The 18,770-nt window shown below is 46.1% G+C and overlaps 1 protein-coding gene and 1 long non-coding RNA gene across 2 annotated transcripts in view; one reads left to right on the plus strand and one right to left on the minus strand.

The window, feature by feature from the left end:
* Positions 1-5,067, plus strand: part of LOC133561242 (uncharacterized) — a 14,740-nt gene extending 9,673 nt beyond the window's left edge. Inside the window, exon 3 of the long non-coding RNA XR_009808620.1 lies at positions 4,928-5,067. This is a non-coding gene — a long non-coding RNA (uncharacterized LOC133561242). The remainder of the gene's footprint in view (positions 1-4,927) is intronic.
* The window catches only part of LOC133561241 (uncharacterized), an 86,389-nt gene that overhangs the window by 62,357 nt on the left and 5,262 nt on the right, over positions 1-18,770 (minus strand). The gene's annotated exons all lie outside the window — the stretch shown is intronic.

Consider the following 18,770-nt stretch of genomic DNA (forward strand, 5'->3'; position numbering starts at 1 on the left):
AGCTTGCATGCAAACAGTGACCTCTAGTGGTCACTACCGGTAGTAAGGACTCCCCTTCTGCCAGCCTCCAAACGCCCGGAGCAGGGATTGTCCTGCAAAGGGCAGAAGGTAGATTAGGAGTCAGTGTAATGAGAGGCAAAGCGTCTCTTTAAGCTCCCCTTTTCTTGTCTTTGCCTCCATCTTCTCAGGCCAAGGCGGCAGACACTTTTTTTCCTCTCCTCCTCCTCCTCTTCTTCGTCTCCGCAGTGTTCCTTGACAGTTCCTTGTTAGATCTTTCCAGAATCTGCAAGCCACTTGCCAGCCGGCGTGGGCGTGCGACGCTCGTCGCGGTAATAGGCGTAATAGGGTCAGGCCTGCATTTAATAAACAATTACCCATCTATAATAGATGAAGGCCAGCCGCTAAAGGCCTGGGCCGGGTCGCGAGAGGGAACACGACAGTTACAGGAAAGAGGCGCCGAGCAGGGAGTGAAGGGATGAATAATGCACACCAGATGCCCATCACGGCACCCAAAGCTAGCAGGGGGGGGGCAATCATTATCTGCTAATGATCCTTTGCAGCAAACAAATAAAAGGCTGCAGAGAAGCTCTTCCAGATAAGACAAGGTTAAAAGTGTGGAGTGTGTGTGACACCAGCTCACTTGGATTAGCATGCAGCTACAATATGCAAGGAAATCATACCCCCCCCCCCCCCCCCCCCCCTCCCTTAGCGTGTGTGTGTGGGGAGCCAAAACTGGTCTTTTTGGAGTTTGTGCACTATTATTATTCGACTATTTTCAAAAGCGGAACAAACAACTTTTGCACTATACAGCAAAGCAGGGGTCAGCAACCTTTTTGAAAGCAAGAGCTACTTCTTGGCTACTGATTCATGCCAAGGGCTACCAGTTTGATACACACTTCAATAAATTGCCAGAAATAGCCAATTTGCTCAATTTACCTTTAATAAATAAATCTATATATTTATTTTAAAAAATGGGTATTTCTGTCCGTCATTCCGTCGTACATTTTTTTTCCTTTTACGGAAGAGAATAAATGATGAAAAAAAAACACTTAATTAAACAGTTTATAATAGGAGAAAACACGAAAAGAAAAAAAAAAAAAAAATTTTGAAACATAACTTACCTTTAATTTCGACTCTTTAAAAGTCAAAATTCAACCGAACAAAAGAAGAGAAAAACTAGCTAATTCTAATCTTTTTGAAAAAATCAAAGAAATCATTTTCTGATTAAGATTAATCTTAGAATTTTGATGACATGTTTTAAATAGGTTAAAATCCAATCTGAATTTTGTTAGAATATATAACAAATTGGACCAAGCTATATTTCTAACAAATACAAATCATTATTTCTTCTAGATTTTCCAGAACAAACATTTTAAAATCAATTCAAAAGACTCTGAAATAAGATTTAAATTTGATTCTACAGATTTTCTAGATTTGCCAGACTGATTTTTTTTCATTTTAGTCATAAGTTTGAAGAAATATTTCTCAAATATTCATTGTTGAAATCAGAAGCTAAAATGAAGAATTAAAATTACATTTATTTATCATTCTTTACAATAAATTTACTTGAACATTGATTTAAATTGTCAGGAAAGAAGAGGAAGGAATTTAAAAGGTAAAAAGGTATATGTGTTTAAAAATCCTAAAATTATTTTTAAGGTTGTATTTTTTTCTCTAAAATTCTCTTTCTGAAAGTTATAAGAAGCAAAGTAAAAAAATAAACAAATTTAATTAAACAAGTGAAGACCAAGTTTTTCAAATATTTTCTTGGATTTTCAAATTCTATTTGAGTTTTGTCTCTCTTAAAATTAAAAATGTGGAGCAAAGCGAGACCAGCTTGCTAGTAAATAAATACAATTTAAAAAATAGAGGCAGCTCACTGGTAAGTGCTGCTATTTGAGCTATTTTTAGAACAGGCCAGCGGGCGACTCATCTGGTCCTCACGGGCGACCTGGTGCCCGCGGGCACCGTGTTGGTGACCCCTGCAGTCCACTATGTTCCACAGTCATTGTTGCATGAAATATTTCAAAAAAAATAACTTAGATTTATATCGCGCATTTCTAGACACTCAAAGTGCTCACAGAGAAGTGGGACTCAACATTCATTCACACGATGGTGGTGGTAAGTAAGCTACATCAGTAGCCACAGCTGCCCTGCGGTGGACTGACGGAAGCGTGGCTGCCAGTTTGCACCTCCGGCCCCTCCGACCACCACCTGTCATTCATTCATCAGTGTGAGCGGCACCGGGGGCAAAGGGTGAAGTGTCCTGCCCAAGGACACAACGGCAGTGGGAAGAGAACCTGCAACCCTCAGGTTGCTGGCCGCCCGCTCTACCCACTACGCCATGCCACTCTATTTTGTTTGTTTTTGGATAGAATCCTACTGAATTATTTCGAGAAGTGACGAGGAAAGGTGGATTTTAAGTCATTCCAACCAAAATACTTCATTTTTATTTACGTATAACTGCTAATGCATTACTTTTTGTATAAAATGGTACTAGATACTCACAAAAAGACATTGGTGCATTGCTTTTTGTATGAAATCCTACTAAATACTGCAAAAACAGGGATTTCTCCATTACTATGGTGTATTACTTGTTGTATGAAATCCTACTAAATACTGCAAAAACAGACATTTGTCCATTACTATGGTGTATTACTTGTTGTATGAAATCTTACTAAATACTATAAAAACCGGCAGTTGTCCATAACTATTGTGTTTTACTTAAATACGTCTCTATTCTGCAACAGCAGGCATTGGTTCATAACTGTTGTGTATTACTTTTTGTATGAATTCCTACTAAATACTGCAAAAACAGACATATGTCCATTACTTGTTGTATGAAATCCTATTAAATTCTGTAAAAAAAGGGCATTTGTCCATAACACATAATTCTATTATTCATAATTCTATAGCAACCGGCATAGCTCGGTTGGTAGAGTGGCCGTGCCAGCAACTTGAGGGTTGCAGGTTCGATTCCCACTTGTGCCATCCTAGTTACTGCCGTTGTGTCCTTGGGCAAGACACTTGACCCACCTGCTCCCAGTGTCACCCACACTGCTTTAAATGGAACTTAGATATTGGCTTTCACTATGTAAAGCGCTTTGAGTCACTAGAGAAAAGCGCTATATAAATATAATTCACTTCACTTCACTTCACTATAGTCTGTAAAAGCAGGTATTGGTTCATAACTGTAGTCCATTACTTTTTGTATGAAATCCTACTAAATACTGCATAAACAGGGATATGTCCATTACTATGGTGTATTACTTGTATTAAATCCTACTAAATACTATAAAAACCAGCATTTTTCCAGAACTATGGTGTATTACTTTTTGTATGAAATCCTACTAAATACTGCAAAAACAAGCATTTGTCCATAATAATTCTATATTCTGCAATAGTGCGTATTGGTTCATAACTTTAGTATAGTACTTTTTAAATGAAATCCTACTAAATACTGCAAAAACAGGCATTCATCTAAAAATACTTCTATATTCTGTCACGAAAACAGACGGTGGTGTATAACTTTGTGTATGAAATCCTACTAAATACTGCAAAAACAAGCATTTGTCCATAATAATTCTATATTCTGCAATAGTGGGTATTGGTTCATAACTTTAGTATAGTACTTTTCGAGTGAAATCCTCCTAAATACTGCAAGAACAGACATATGTCCATTCCTATGGTCCATTACTTTGTGTATGAAATCCTACTAAACACTGCAAAAACAGGCATTTGGCCACAATTATGGTGTATTACTTGTTGTATGAAATCCTACTAAATACTGTAAAAACAGGCATTCATCCAAAAATACTTCTATATTCTGTCACGAAAACATACGGTGGTGCATTACTTTGTGTATAAAATCCTACTAAATACTGCAAAAACAAGTATAGTCCAGAACTGTATGGTCCATTACTTTGTGTATGAAGTCCTACTAAATACTGTAAAAACAGGCGTGTGTCCATAACTTCTTTAGATAATTGTATATTCTGCAATAGCAGGTATTGGCTCATAACTGTAGTGTATTACTTTTTGTATGAAGTCCTACTAAATACTGTAAAAACAGGCATTCATCCAAAAATACTTCTATATTCTGTCACGAAAACATACGGTGGTGCATTACTTTGTGTATGAAATCCTACAAAATACTGCAAAAACAAGCATAGTCCAGAACTGTATGGTCCATTACTGTTTGTATGAAGTCCTACTAAATACTGTAAAAACAGGCATATGTCCATAACTTCTTTAGATGGTTGTATATTCTGCAATAGCAGGTATTGGCTCATAACTGTAGTGTATTACTTTTTGTATGAAGTCCTACTAAATACTGTAAAAACAGACAAATCCCCATTACTATGGTGTATTACTTGTCTGAAATCTTACTAAATAGAGTAAAACAGGCATTTTTACTTAAATAAGTCTATATTCTGTAATAGCAGGTATTATCCAGAACTATAGTGTATTACTTCCATCCATCCATTTCTACCGCTTATTCCCTTTTTGGGGTCGCGGGGGGCGCTGGCGCCTATCTCAGCTACAATCGGGCGGAAGGCGGGGTAAACCCTGGACAAGTCGCCACATGTGAGTGTATTACTTCTTGTCTGAAATATAAAAAAAAGTACCAGTGATTGTCACACACATACTAGATGTGGCAAAAATATTATCTAAATACTGCAAAAACTGGTGTTGGTCCAGAACTATAGTGTATTACTTTTTGTATGAAATCCTATTAAATGCTGCAAAGACCAGTATTGATCTTGAACTATCGTGTACTATGTTTTGTATAAAATACTAAATACTGCAAAAACAGACATTTGTCCAGAACTATGGTGTATTACTTGTTGAAAGGAATACTAAACACTGCAAAAACAGGTGTTTTTCCAAAACTATCATTTATTTGTTTTTGTTTGAACCCATATAGATAACTCCTTCCAGCTGAGGCATCCACTCACCTGTCATCTGCTTCCAGACAACTCCTGCACTCACCTGCCCACAGGTGGAGAGTGACCACGCCCTGCCCAGGGGTGGAGAGTGACCACGCCCTGCACACAGGCGGAGAGTGACCACGCCCTGCACACAGGCGGAGAGTGACCACGCCCTGCCCACAGGCGGAGAGTGACCACGCCCTGCACACAGGCGGAGAGTGACCACGCCCTGCACACAGGCGGAGAGTGACCACGCCCTGCACACAGGCGGAGAGTGACCACGCCCTGCCCACAGGCGGAGAGTGACCACGCCCTGCCCACAGGCGGAGAGTGACCACGCCCTGCCCACAGGCGGAGAGTGACCACGCCCTGCCCACAGGCGGAGAGTGACCACGCCCTGCACACAGGCGGAGAGTGACCACGCCCTGCCCACAGGCGGAGAGTGACCACGCCCTGCCCACAGGCGGAGAGTGACCACGCCCTGCACACAGGCGGAGAGTGACCACGCCCTGCCCACAGGCGGAGAGTGACCACGCCCTGCCCACAGGCGGAGAGTGACCACGCCCTGCACACAGGCGGAGAGTGACCACGCCCTGCCCACAGGCGGAGAGTGACCACGCCCTGCCCACAGGCGGAGAGTGACCACGCCCTGCCCACAGGCGGAGAGTGACCACGCCCTGCCCACAGGCGGAGAGTGACCACGCCCTGCCCACAGGCGGAGAGTGACCACGCCCTGCCCACAGGCGGAGAGTGACCACGCCCTGCCCACAGGCGGAGAGTGACCACGCCCTGCCCACAGGCGGAGAGTGACCACGCCCTGCCCACAGGCGGAGAGTGACCACGCCCTGCCCACAGGCGGAGAGTGACCACGCCCTGCCCACAGGCGGAGAGTGACCACGCCCTGCCCACAGGCGGAGAGTGACCACGCCCTGCCCACAGGCGGAGAGTGACCACGCCCTGCCCACAGGCGGAGAGTGACCACGCCCTGCACACAGGCGGGGAGTGACCACGCCCTGCCTTCCACACAGGTATTGATCCAGAACTATAGTCTACTACTTGTTGTATGAAATACTGCAAAAACAGGTGTTGGTCCAGGACTATAGTATATTACTTGAATGAAATCCTATTAAATGCTGCAAAGACCAGTATTGATCTTGAACTATTGTGTACTATGTTTTGTATAAAATACTAAATACTGCAAAAACAGGTGTTTTTCCAAAACTATCATTTATTTGTTTTTGTTTGAACCCATATAGATAACTCCTTCCAGCTGAGGCATCCACTCACCTGTCATCTGCTTCCAGACAACTCCTGCACTCACCTGCCCACAGGTGGAGAGTGACCACGCCCTGCCCAGGGGTGGAGAGTGACCACGCCCTGCACACAGGCGGAGAGTGACCACGCCCTGCACACAGGCGGAGAGTGACCACGCCCTGCCCACAGGCGGAGAGTGACCACGCCCTGCACACAGGCGGAGAGTGACCACGCCCTGCACACAGGTGGAGAGTGACCACGCCCTGCACACAGGCGGAGAGTGACCACGCCCTGCCCACAGGCGGAGAGTGACCACGCCCTGCCCACAGGCGGAGAGTGACCACGCCCTGCCCACAGGCGGAGAGTGACCACGCCCTGCCCACAGGCGGAGAGTGACCACGCCCTGCACACAGGCGGAGAGTGACCACGCCCTGCCCACAGGCGGAGAGTGACCACGCCCTGCCCACAGGCGGAGAGTGACCACGCCCTGCACACAGGCGGAGAGTGACCACGCCCTGCCCACAGGCGGAGAGTGACCACGCCCTGCCCACAGGCGGAGAGTGACCACGCCCTGCACACAGGCGGAGAGTGACCACGCCCTGCCCACAGGCGGAGAGTGACCACGCCCTGCCCACAGGCGGAGAGTGACCACGCCCTGCCCACAGGCGGAGAGTGACCACGCCCTGCCCACAGGCGGAGAGTGACCACGCCCTGCCCACAGGCGGAGAGTGACCACGCCCTGCCCACAGGCGGAGAGTGACCACGCCCTGCCCACAGGCGGAGAGTGACCACGCCCTGCCCACAGGCGGAGAGTGACCACGCCCTGCCCACAGGCGGAGAGTGACCACGCCCTGCCCACAGGCGGAGAGTGACCACGCCCTGCCCACAGGCGGAGAGTGACCACGCCCTGCCCACAGGCGGAGAGTGACCACGCCCTGCCCACAGGCGGAGAGTGACCACGCCCTGCCCACAGGCGGAGAGTGACCACGCCCTGCACACAGGCGGGGAGTGACCACGCCCTGCCTTCCACACAGGTATTGATCCAGAACTATAGTCTACTACTTGTTGTATGAAATACTGCAAAAACAGGTGTTGGTCCAGGACTATAGTATATTACTTGAATGAAATCCTATTAAATGCTGCAAAGACCAGTATTGATCTTGAACTATTGTGTACTATGTTTTGTATAAAATACTAAATACTGCAAAAACAGGTGTTTTTCCAAAACTATCATTTATTTGTTTTTGTTTGAACCCATATAGATAACTCCTTCCAGCTGAGGCATCCACTCACCTGTCATCTGCTTCCAGACAACTCCTGCACTCACCTGCCCACAGGTGGAGAGTGACCACGCCCTGCCCAGGGGTGGAGAGTGACCATGCCCTGCCCACAGGCGGAGAGTGACCACGTCCTGCCCACAGGCGGAGAGTGACCACGTCCTGCCCACAGGCGGAGAGTGACCACGCCCTGCCCACAGGCGGAGAGTGACCACGCCCTGCACACAGGCGGAGAGTGACCACGTCCTGCCCACAGGCGGAGAGTGACCACGCCCTGCCCACAGGCGGAGAGTGACCACGCCCTGCACACAGGCGGAGAGTGACCACGCCCTGCACACAGGTGGAGAGTGACCACGCCCTGCACACAGGCGGAGAGTGACCACGCCCTGCCCAGGGGTGGAGAGTGACCACGCCCTGCACACAGGCGGAGAGTGACCACGCCCTGCCCACAGGCGGAGAGTGACCACGCCCTGCCCACAGGCGGAGAGTGACCACGCCCTGCCCACAGGCGGAGAGTGACCACGCCCTGCCCAGGGGTGGAGAGTGACCACGCCCTGCACACAGGCGGAGAGTGACCACGCCCTGCACACAGGTGGAGAGTGACCACGCCCTGCCCAGGGGTGGAGAGTGACCACGCCCTGCACACAGGCGGAGAGTGACCACGCCCTGCCCACAGGCGGAGAGTGACCACGCCCTGCCCACAGGCGGAGAGTGACCACGCCCTGCCCACAGGCGGAGAGTGACCACGCCCTGCCCACAGGCGGAGAGTGACCACGCCCTGCCCACAGGCGGAGAGTGACCACGCCCTGCCCACAGGCGGAGAGTGACCACGCCCTGCCCAGGGGTGGAGAGTGACCACGCCCTGCCCACAGGCGGAGAGTGACCACGCCCTGCCCACAGGCGGAGAGTGACCACGCCCTGCCCACAGGCGGAGAGTGACCACGCCCTGCCCACAGGCGGAGAGTGACCACGCCCTGCCCACAGGCGGAGAGTGACCACGCCCTGCCCACAGGCGGAGAGTGACCACGCCCTGCCCACAGGCGGAGAGTGACCACGCCCTGCCCACAGGCGGAGAGTGACCACGCCCTGCACACAGGCGGGGAGTGACCACGCCCTGCCTTCCACACAGGTATTGATCCAGAACTATAGTCTACTACTTGTTGTATGAAATACTGCAAAAACAGGTGTTGGTCCAGGACTATAGTATATTACTTGAATGAAATCCTATTAAATGCTGCAAAGACCAGTATTGATCTTGAACTATTGTGTACTATGTTTTGTATAAAATACTAAATACTGCAAAAACAGGTGTTTTTCCAAAACTATCATTTATTTGTTTTTGTTTGAACCCATATAGATAACTCCTTCCAGCTGAGGCATCCACTCACCTGTCATCTGCTTCCAGACAACTCCTGCACTCACCTGCCCACAGGTGGAGAGTGACCACGCCCTGCCCAGGGGTGGAGAGTGACCACGCCCTGCCCACAGGCGGAGAGTGACCACGCCCCACAGGCGGAGAGTGACCACGCCCTGCCCACAGGCGGAGAGTGACCACGCCCTGCACACAGGCGGAGAGTGACCACGCCCTGCACACAGGCGGAGAGTGACCACGCCCTGCCCACAGGCGGAGAGTGACCACGCCCTGCCCACAGGCGGAGAGTGACCACGCCCTGCCCACAGGCGGAGAGTGACCACGCCCTGCACACAGGCGGAGAGTGACCACGCCCTGCCCACAGGCGGAGAGTGACCACGCCCTGCACACAGGCGGAGAGTGACCACGCCCTGCACACAGGCGGAGAGTGACCACGCCCTGCACACAGGCGGAGAGTGACCACGCCCTGCCCACAGGTGGAGAGTGACCACGCCCTGCCCACAGGCGGAGAGTGACCACGCCCTGCACACAGGCGGAGAGTGACCACGCCCTGCCCACAGGCGGAGAGTGACCACGCCCTGCACACAGGCGGAGAGTGACCACGCCCTGCCCACAGGCGGAGAGTGACCACGCCCTGCCCACAGGCGGAGAGTGACCACGCCCTGCCCACAGGCGGAGAGTGACCACGCCCTGCCCACAGGCGGAGAGTGACCACGCCCTGCACACAGGCGGAGAGTGACCACGCCCTGCACACAGGCGGAGAGTGACCACGCCCTGCCCACAGGCGGAGAGTGACCACGCCCTGCACACAGGCGGAGAGTGACCACGCCCTGCACACAGGCGGAGAGTGACCACGCCCTGCCCACAGGCGGAGAGTGACCACGCCCTGCACACAGGCGGAGAGTGACCACGCCCTGCCCACAGGCGGAGAGTGACCACGCCCTGCCCACAGGCGGAGAGTGACCACGCCCTGCACACAGGCGGAGAGTGACCACGCCCTGCCCACAGGCGGAGAGTGACCACGCCCTGCCCACAGGCGGAGAGTGACCACGCCCTGCACACAGGCGGAGAGTGACCACGCCCTGCACACAGGCGGAGAGTGACCACGCCCTGCCCACAGGCGGAGAGTGACCACGCCCTGCCCACAGGCGGAGAGTGACCACGCCCTGCACACAGGCGGAGAGTGACCACGCCCTGCACACAGGCGGAGAGTGACCACGCCCTGCCCACAGGCGGAGAGTGACCACGCCCTGCACACAGGCGGAGAGTGACCACGCCCTGCCCACAGGCGGAGAGTGACCACGCCCTGCACACAGGCGGAGAGTGACCACGCCCTGCACACAGGCGGAGAGTGACCACGCCCTGCCCACAGGCGGAGAGTGACCACGCCCTGCACACAGGCGGAGAGTGACCACGCCCTGCACACAGGCGGAGAGTGACCACGCCCTGCACACAGGCGGAGAGTGACCACGCCCTGCACACAGGCGGAGAGTGACCACGCCCTGCACACAGGCGGAGAGTGACCACGCCCTGCCCACAGGCGGAGAGTGACCACGCCCTGCCCACAGGCGGAGAGTGACCACGCCCTGCACACAGGCGGAGAGTGACCACGCCCTGCACACAGGCGGAGAGTGACCACGCCCTGCACACAGGCGGAGAGTGACCACGCCCTGCCCACAGGCGGAGAGTGACCACGCCCTGCCTTCCACACAGGTATTGATCCAGAACTATAGTCTACTACTTGTTGTATGAAATACTGCAAAAACAGGTGTTGGTCCAGGACTATAGTGTACTACTTGTTGTATAAAATACTAAATACTGCAAAAACAGGTGTTGGTCCAGAACTATAGTGTATTACTTGTATGAAATCCTATTAAATGCAGCAAAAACAGGAATTGAACCAGAACTATAGTGTACTACTTTTTGTATGAAATACTAAATACTGTAAAAACAGGTGTTGGTCCAGAACTATAATGTATTACTTGTATGAAATCCTTTTAAATGCTGCAAAAACAGGTTTTGATACAGAACTATAGTGTACTACCTTTTGTAAAAGATACTAAATGCTGCAAAAACAGGTATTGATCCAGAACTATAGTGTACTACTTTTTGTATAAAATAATTTTAAATTCTGCAAAAACAGGTATTGATCTAGAACTATAGTGTACTAGTTTTTGTATGAAATGCTATTAAATACTGCAAAAACAGGTATTGATCCAGAACTATAGTGTACTACTTTTTTTATGAAATCCTTTTAAATGCTGCAAAAACAGGTTTTGATCCAGAACTATAATGTACTAATTTTTGTATGAAATACTAAATACTGTAAAAACAGACATCGGTCCAGAACTATAGTGTATTACTTGTATAAAATCCTATTAAATGCTGCAAAAACAGGTATTGATGTAGACCTATAGTGTAATACTTTTTTATAAAAAATACTAAATACTGCAAAAGCGGACATAGGTCCAGAGCTATAGTGTATTACTTGTATAAAATCCTATTAAATGCTGCAAAAACGAACATAGGTCCAGAGCTATAGTGTATTACTTTTGTACAAAATCCTTTTAAATACTGCAAAACCAGACATTAGTCCATAAGTAGACTACAGTAAATATTCAGAAACCAGACATTGGTCCATGACTATCATGTTTAGTTCCTTTTTGTACAAAATCCTTGTAAAGTCACATCAAGAAGTGTTTTATCTTTTAGAAAATGGAGTCCAAAGTATATTTTCCATGCACGTGTTTTTTAAAAGCAACAACAATCAGCAGTGCTGCTTGTGGCCGAATCCAAGACAGAAAAATCCGGCTTCGGCGTCCTTTCGGCATGTTGGGGTGTTGTGAGCGATTAACATATGCGGCCCAAAAAAAAAGAGGGGGCTATAATTGTTCCTTTTTTTCCACTTCATTTAATCCCAGCACTGGAAGCTGCAGCGGAGATCACATTTCCATGTTTCAATCCCCCGCCATGTGTCTTTACATAATATCAGCCTGTATTAACGCTCACATTGTCTCCTTTCCCTAATGATGATTTCTTTCTTTTTACCCCCTTTTTTTTTTTTTTTCCATTTCTGTCCCTCTTGTCCTTCCCTTCACCCTCAGCCCTCAGCCCACAGCCCACAGTGATTTAAAACACACACACCGCTGTTTTTACTGCAGAATAACACAAAGCACGGGGCTGAGACACCTCGGGTCTCCCCGGCCTCCATCTGTTGCACATCTGGAAGCGGTGCACCGCCACCAATAATTGCCAGTCAATTTGTTTGAAGTTATGTATTTGGCATATGGCGCGATTCATAAAAAAGTCTGGAAATCACATGAATTTTATAGCATTTCGGAAAGGCCCTTTGTTTCTTTTTGGGTGTTTTTTAATTTTTTATGTACAAGGAGGCCATGCTAGCACAGTTTTTGCCCCGAAGCATCATGGGAGGACTTAACGACCCTTTCTGTGTGGGACTTGTGCACATTTTCCGCACTTAAGAGGCGGGATATTGTTGTTTGTCACACGTGTGTGTGACTCATGGCTGGAAATAGATATGACATTTCTTGATTAGTGGTCTCGACATCATTATTTCCACTCTTTCGCTCCCTTCTTTCATCGCCACGCCGCCGCTTTCTTGTTGCGCCGACACGCAGCCGAGTGTGTTTGCACGACCTCAGCAGGAGGTGATTAAGCGCTAGCGATGGCAGCCTCGACAGGTGAGAGCGCCGTAGCACTCCACGGCGGACGCCCCGGCTGGCAGGGGGCTCTGACAGCGCCGTTTTTGGTGACAGGACGCCTCGGCTAGGGAGTTCACGACGTGGCCTCCTTGCTTTAGATTTGTCAGTCTGTGCACGGAAGTGCTATCTGGAAATTGTGCTTGGTGGACACACAAAAAAACACTGAAAACCAGGCAGGTTTGCCACACTCAACATGCTAGATTTGCTGCAAAAATGCGAAGATTTGACATATTTTGTTGTATATGTTTTGCTGTTTTGCCTTTTGACTTCCATAAAACTGACTTTAGTTTTTTTTTTATTAGTTAATTTGTTGTCACAAGCTAGTTTGCTTGTCTTAATCCCTAGACCTCAAATATAAGACAACATGTTTGTTCTGTGTAAAAATAAATAAATTACTTTTTTATATATATTTAGGGGAATTTTTTAAGTATATTTGTAAATATTAATTTATTTATGTATTTTTTAGTATTTTATTGGAATAAAATCCATGTAAAATTAACATTATTTGACCACGTTTTTCATCAAAATACATACAAACATAATACCACAAATTATATTTCTAATAAATAAAAAAATAATCCATATAATTGCTTTAATCTAATTTTGATCTTTTGTTTTAACGAAATAAAAATACATATAATCAGCCATACATTTCCAGTACAATTGTGTATATTTATATATAAGAATATGTCACTTGTACACCAATTACAGTATGTTATTATTTGTTGGAAATCCAACAATATTCTCCTGAGAGAACCCACATGTATGGGAAAAAGTATTTTTGTAAGTAAACCACCAAAATATTTATTTGTCTACTAATTAGTGTTTTATATGAAATCCAACTAAAAAAGTCTCAAACATACTTTTTGTAAGTAACCTTTTGAAAACATTTTTTCCACTAATTCAAGTGTTCTTGCTTTCTATGAAATCATGTAAATACTCTCTAATGCCTGCATACATTGAAAAATAAGAATATAATTTAGAAGTTATTAGTTTACTGCAAATGAAAATGTATTATGTAAAAAAACAACAATAAATTATTTTTAATACTCAGATTGGTCTATGTAAAAAAAAATACACTTTTTTGTAGGTAACATGTATTACAATTGTGTCAAATACTACTATAACCAACAAAATATGGTTCAAATACAATATTTACAATATTACATTAATTAGCTTGTGTAAGTAACTCTTTAAAATATGTATTTTTTCTACTTAGTAAAGTGTATTAATATCATGTGAAATCCCACTTAACACTCTGAAATACAGGCTTGTTAAAAAAAACATGAACGTTTTGTAAGTAAATATTTGAAATATGTATACAAGTTATTAACTTGTATCCATTGTTGAAAAAAGAAGACTTTGTAAGTCACCTTTTTTTTTAAAAGTAAAACTGTTTTCTACTTTAATTTGTTGTATTAAAAACTACTAAACCGTCTCAAAAACAGGTTTTGTGTGCTATTTATATTTTTGCATCAAATCAGAGCCCTAAAATGTACTAATTCTGCATTCTTTGAGTATAAAGCTGCATAAAGAGGTACAGCTTTATAGCTCTGTTTAGTGCAGGCTGGGCTTGGGAAGGTGGACGGTGCACTGCTGCCACCTGCTGGTCAATACGCAGCACAGCAGCTGTGTTGCAAATGGAGAACGCTGGCATTTTTTAAATGAAGACTCGCACAGGTAAAACTCCAGCTTTTTTCCCACTTTTCTTGTTATTTAATCCGGTTCTCATGAAAAAGAAGGAAGTCGTCGGAAGCGGCGGGGAGGCTTTCAAAATACACCCAGACGTGTGCGCTTAAAGGCCTACTGAAATGAGATGTTCTTATTTAAACGGGGATAGCAGCTCCATTCTATGTGTCATACTTCATCATTTTGCCATATTGCCATATTTTTGCTGAAAGGATTTAGTAGAGAACATCCACCATAAAGTTGGCAACTTTTGGTGGCTAATAAAAAAGCCTTGCCTGTACCGGAAGTAGCAGACGATGTGTGCGTGACATCACGGTTTGTGGAGCTCCTCACATTGGAACATTGTTTACAATCATGGCCACCAGCAGCCAGAGCGATTCGGACCGAGAAAGTGACGATTTCCCCATTAATTTGAGCGAGGATGAAAGATTTGTGGATGAGGAAAGTGACAGTGAAGGAATAGAAAAAAAAACAAGGGAGCGATTCAGATGTTATTAGACACATTTACTAGGATAATTCTGGAAAATCCCTTATCTGCTTATTGTGATACTAGTGTTTTAGTGAGATTTTATGGTCGTACCTGAAAGTTTTAGGGGTGTGGTGACCGCCAGTGTCTTCGATGAAAGCTACGTTTCTCGACGAGGCAAGGCAGCCGGGCTGAGATTATTATTTTTTCCCTCCTCCACGGTGTAAGCATCCGACGGATGGAAAGGGCAAGAGAGTCCGCAGCTGCAGGAGGCACCACGCAAGCTCTCCGCTCATAACTACGGTAAGAGCCGACTTAAAGACCTACTGAAAGCCACTACTAGCGACCACGCAGTCTGATAGTTTATATATCAATGATGAAATATTAACATTGCAACACATGCCAATACGGCCGCTTTAGTTTACTAAATTGCAATTTTAAATTTCCCAGGGAGTATCCTGCTAGAACGTCGCGGTATGATGACATCACGCATTGTAGAGAACATTTTGTTCCAGCACCGTTCACAGCTATAAGTCGTCTGCTTTAATCGCATAATTCCACAGTATTCTGGACATCTGTGTTGCTAAATATTTTGCAATTTCTTCAATTAATAATGGAGACGTCAAAGAAGAAAGATGTAGGTTGGAAGCGGTGTATTCCGGCTGCCTTTAGCAATACAAACACAGCCGGTGTTTCATTGTTTACATTCCCGAAAGATGACGGTGAAGCTTTACTATGGAACAGAGCGAACACGGTTGGATTGGACCACACACACAAAGTACAGTATCTTATGCAGCGATCATTTTGAAAGATCGTGTTTCGAAGAGGCTCCCTTGCGAAGGGCAGAGATGGGCATGGCCACCAGACTGGTGCTGAAGAAAGGTGTGGGGCCGACCTTCAGGTTGTACAGGTACAACCATATAATCTCACTAAAACACTAGTGACAAAATAAGCAGATAAGGGATTTTCCAGAATTATCCTAGTAAATGTGTCTAATAACATCTGAATCGCTCCCACTGTATGGTCTTTTTTTTTCTATTCCTTCACTCTCACTTTCCTCATCCACGAATCTTTCATCCTCGCTCAAATTAATGGGGAAACCGTCGCTTTCTCGGTTCCGAATCGCTCTCACTGCTGGTGGCCATGATTGTAAACAATGTTCAGATGTGAGGAGCTCCACAACCCGTGACATCACGCGCACATGGTCTGCTACGTCCGGTACAGGCAAGGCTTTTTTATTAGCGGCCAAAAGTTGCCAACTTTATCGTCGATGTTCTCTACTAAATCCTTTCAGCAAAAATATCGGGAAATGATGAAGTATGACACATAGAATGGAGCTGCTATCCCCGTTTGAATAAGAACATCTCATTTCAGTAGGCCTTTATTACCACCATTTTCTCACCGAAACCTGCTGGTTGACATGTGGTAGAGAACCATGTTCGCTTGACCGCTCTGTTCCATAGTAAAGCTTCACCGTCAGCTTTCGGGAATGGAAACAAAGAAGCACCGGCTGTGTTTGTGTTGCTAAAGGCGGCTGCAATACACCGCTTCCCATCTACATCTTTCTTCTTTGACGTCTCCATTATTCATTGAACAAATTGCAAAAGATTCAGCAACACAGATGTCCAGAATACTGTGGAATTATGTGATTAAAGCAGACGACTTATAGCTGTGATCGGTGCTGGATTAAAATGTCCGCTACAATCCGTGACGTCACGTGCACGCGTCATCATACCGCGACGTATTCAACAGGATACTTTGCGCGAAATTTAAAATTGCAATTTAGTAAAGTAAAGCGGGCGTATTGGCATGTGTTGCAATGTTAATATTTCATCATTGATATATAAACTATCAGACTCGTAGTGGCTTTCAGTAGGACTTTAAAGTCTCTAACATGGACGCTGCTTTCTCAATTTGACTTAAAAGGAAAAAAAAAAGGAAAAATGATGAACAGCGATATTCCGAATAATAAAAAATTAAAAAACGTCTTTCGTCTGATGTCACCGTTGCCTCATCCGACCACATTTCCTTTTCTGAAGCCCTGCACCTAACGAGGCCTGAACGTTGTCCTTGCCTCGTCTCCTGGGTCTTATTCAAAGTTAGTATTGTGTTTTATGGCGCTTGCATCAGAACACGTCACATATGTGTGTTATTATGTCCGTCTTTGATGACGATTAACTACATTATTTAAATCCATCTCATTTCACTGCATTTTTAGTCATCAGGTATAAAAATGCTGACCTCACAATAGGCGGCCATAGTGTCTTCTTGTCGCCGGATGATGACATCACGCAGTTGCCCGGGTATGCAAGTACCGTATTTCCTTGAATTGCCGCCGGGGCGATAATTAATTTAAAACCTCTTCTCACTCCTGCGCTTGCCAAAAGCATGCGGTAAAAGTAAGCATGTGCTAATTAATTTAATACCTCTTCTCACTCCTGCGCTTACCAAATGCATGCGGTAAAAGTAAGCATGTGCTAATTATTTTAAAACCTCTTCTCACTCCGGCACTTACCAAAGGCATGCAGTAAAAATTTGAGTGTGATGTAAGGATACCATCACAAAAAGCACATTTAATAAACATTTTTTTTATTATGGTCTTACCTTTACTTATAAATGAAGTCCATGCCAGCTCCCTCTGATAAAAAGCATCGATAACTTGTTTATAGAAGTCTTCCTTATCTTTCTTCAGTTTTAAAAGTCTCTGTCTCGATGGAGATCTTCCTTTATTACCACCTGCTTTGATTGAAAGTCCAGTTTAGAAAACTGCTATCAGACCGCTGCGATCAGTTAGCTCGGCTCCTCAAGTCCGGGCGACGACAGAATTATCCTCGGACAACTCCCCCTCCCGTTCTGCTTTGTGGATGATCTCTTTATCCCACCGCTGCCATCATTAAGTGTTATTGTATAAATAATACACTGGGTATTTAGGACTGGAACATGCTTTATTTCAGCCCGGTTGTTTACATAGCCAGCATAGGAGTAGTGGTGTTACATCCTAAAAGGTCCGTCATGCACCCCCCGCCTCATATCCGTCCCAGCACAATTCACGTCACTCATTGTCACTTCTTCTGCAGCTGAGTAGTCGCAAGAAGGATCACTAGCGCCCTCTACCACCAGGAGGCGGGAGTCATTTAATGACTCATATTTGACACACGCAGCTACGGTATTAGGACGGTCTCAAGCCGTCATTTTGCAGGTTCCCAGGACCACCAAGGAAGGACATGGCTTGAGCAGTTTGACTTTGTTTATTTTTCAATAAAACCTCAGTACAGGTCACTTGTGTGCTCGCTTGCCGACGCCGCCTCCTCGACGCCATCTTGGGCCGGCCTCGAGCGTGCCCTGCCTTTCTGTCGGACCGTCTGCTCCGCCTCTTCACAGCTATATTAATAAAACATAGCTGCTTACTGTGCTTTTTAGCATACCGATATTCAATAGCTTGGACCTTAAATCCTACTGAAAAGCTCTTAATCTTCTTCCCTTTATGCCATTTCAAACTATCGGTATTGAAATCAGCCTCCTCCATTTTGAAAATGATGACAGGGGAAGTGTCACTCGTGACGTGACGGCGGTCATACTAAACATGTGCTCATTATATTGCGGCAGTAATTCAAGGCAGGCGGCAATTCAAGGAAATACGGTATTATGTTATTTTCTAGACACGTATTTCATGCAGGTGATTTTGTTCATGGAAACATTTTGAATGACCCTTTTTGAGAGACAAAATCCAAGCCAATAATTGATCTGCCTTTTGAAGAAAAAAACAGTGCCATGACAACGATGCTATGCTATCATGCTAACGTATTAGGTGATAACATCCAGAGGTGGAATCAAGTCATTGTTTTGCAAGTTGTAAGTAAGTCTCAAGTCTTTGCCCTCAAGTCCCAGGGCAAGACAGCAAGTCCTGAGTCAAGTCTTCAAGTAAAGACTGGGAAGTCTCAAGTCAAGTCCCAAGTCCTGCATTTTGAGTTTTGAGTCCCTTCAAGTCAATCAATCAATCAATGTTTATCTATATAGCCCTACATCACAAGTGTCTCAAAGGACTGCACAAGCCACAAC

This window comes from Nerophis ophidion, linkage group LG10 (genome assembly GCF_033978795.1).
Source record: "Nerophis ophidion isolate RoL-2023_Sa linkage group LG10, RoL_Noph_v1.0, whole genome shotgun sequence".
Classification (NCBI taxonomy): Eukaryota; Metazoa; Chordata; class Actinopteri; order Syngnathiformes; family Syngnathidae; genus Nerophis; species Nerophis ophidion.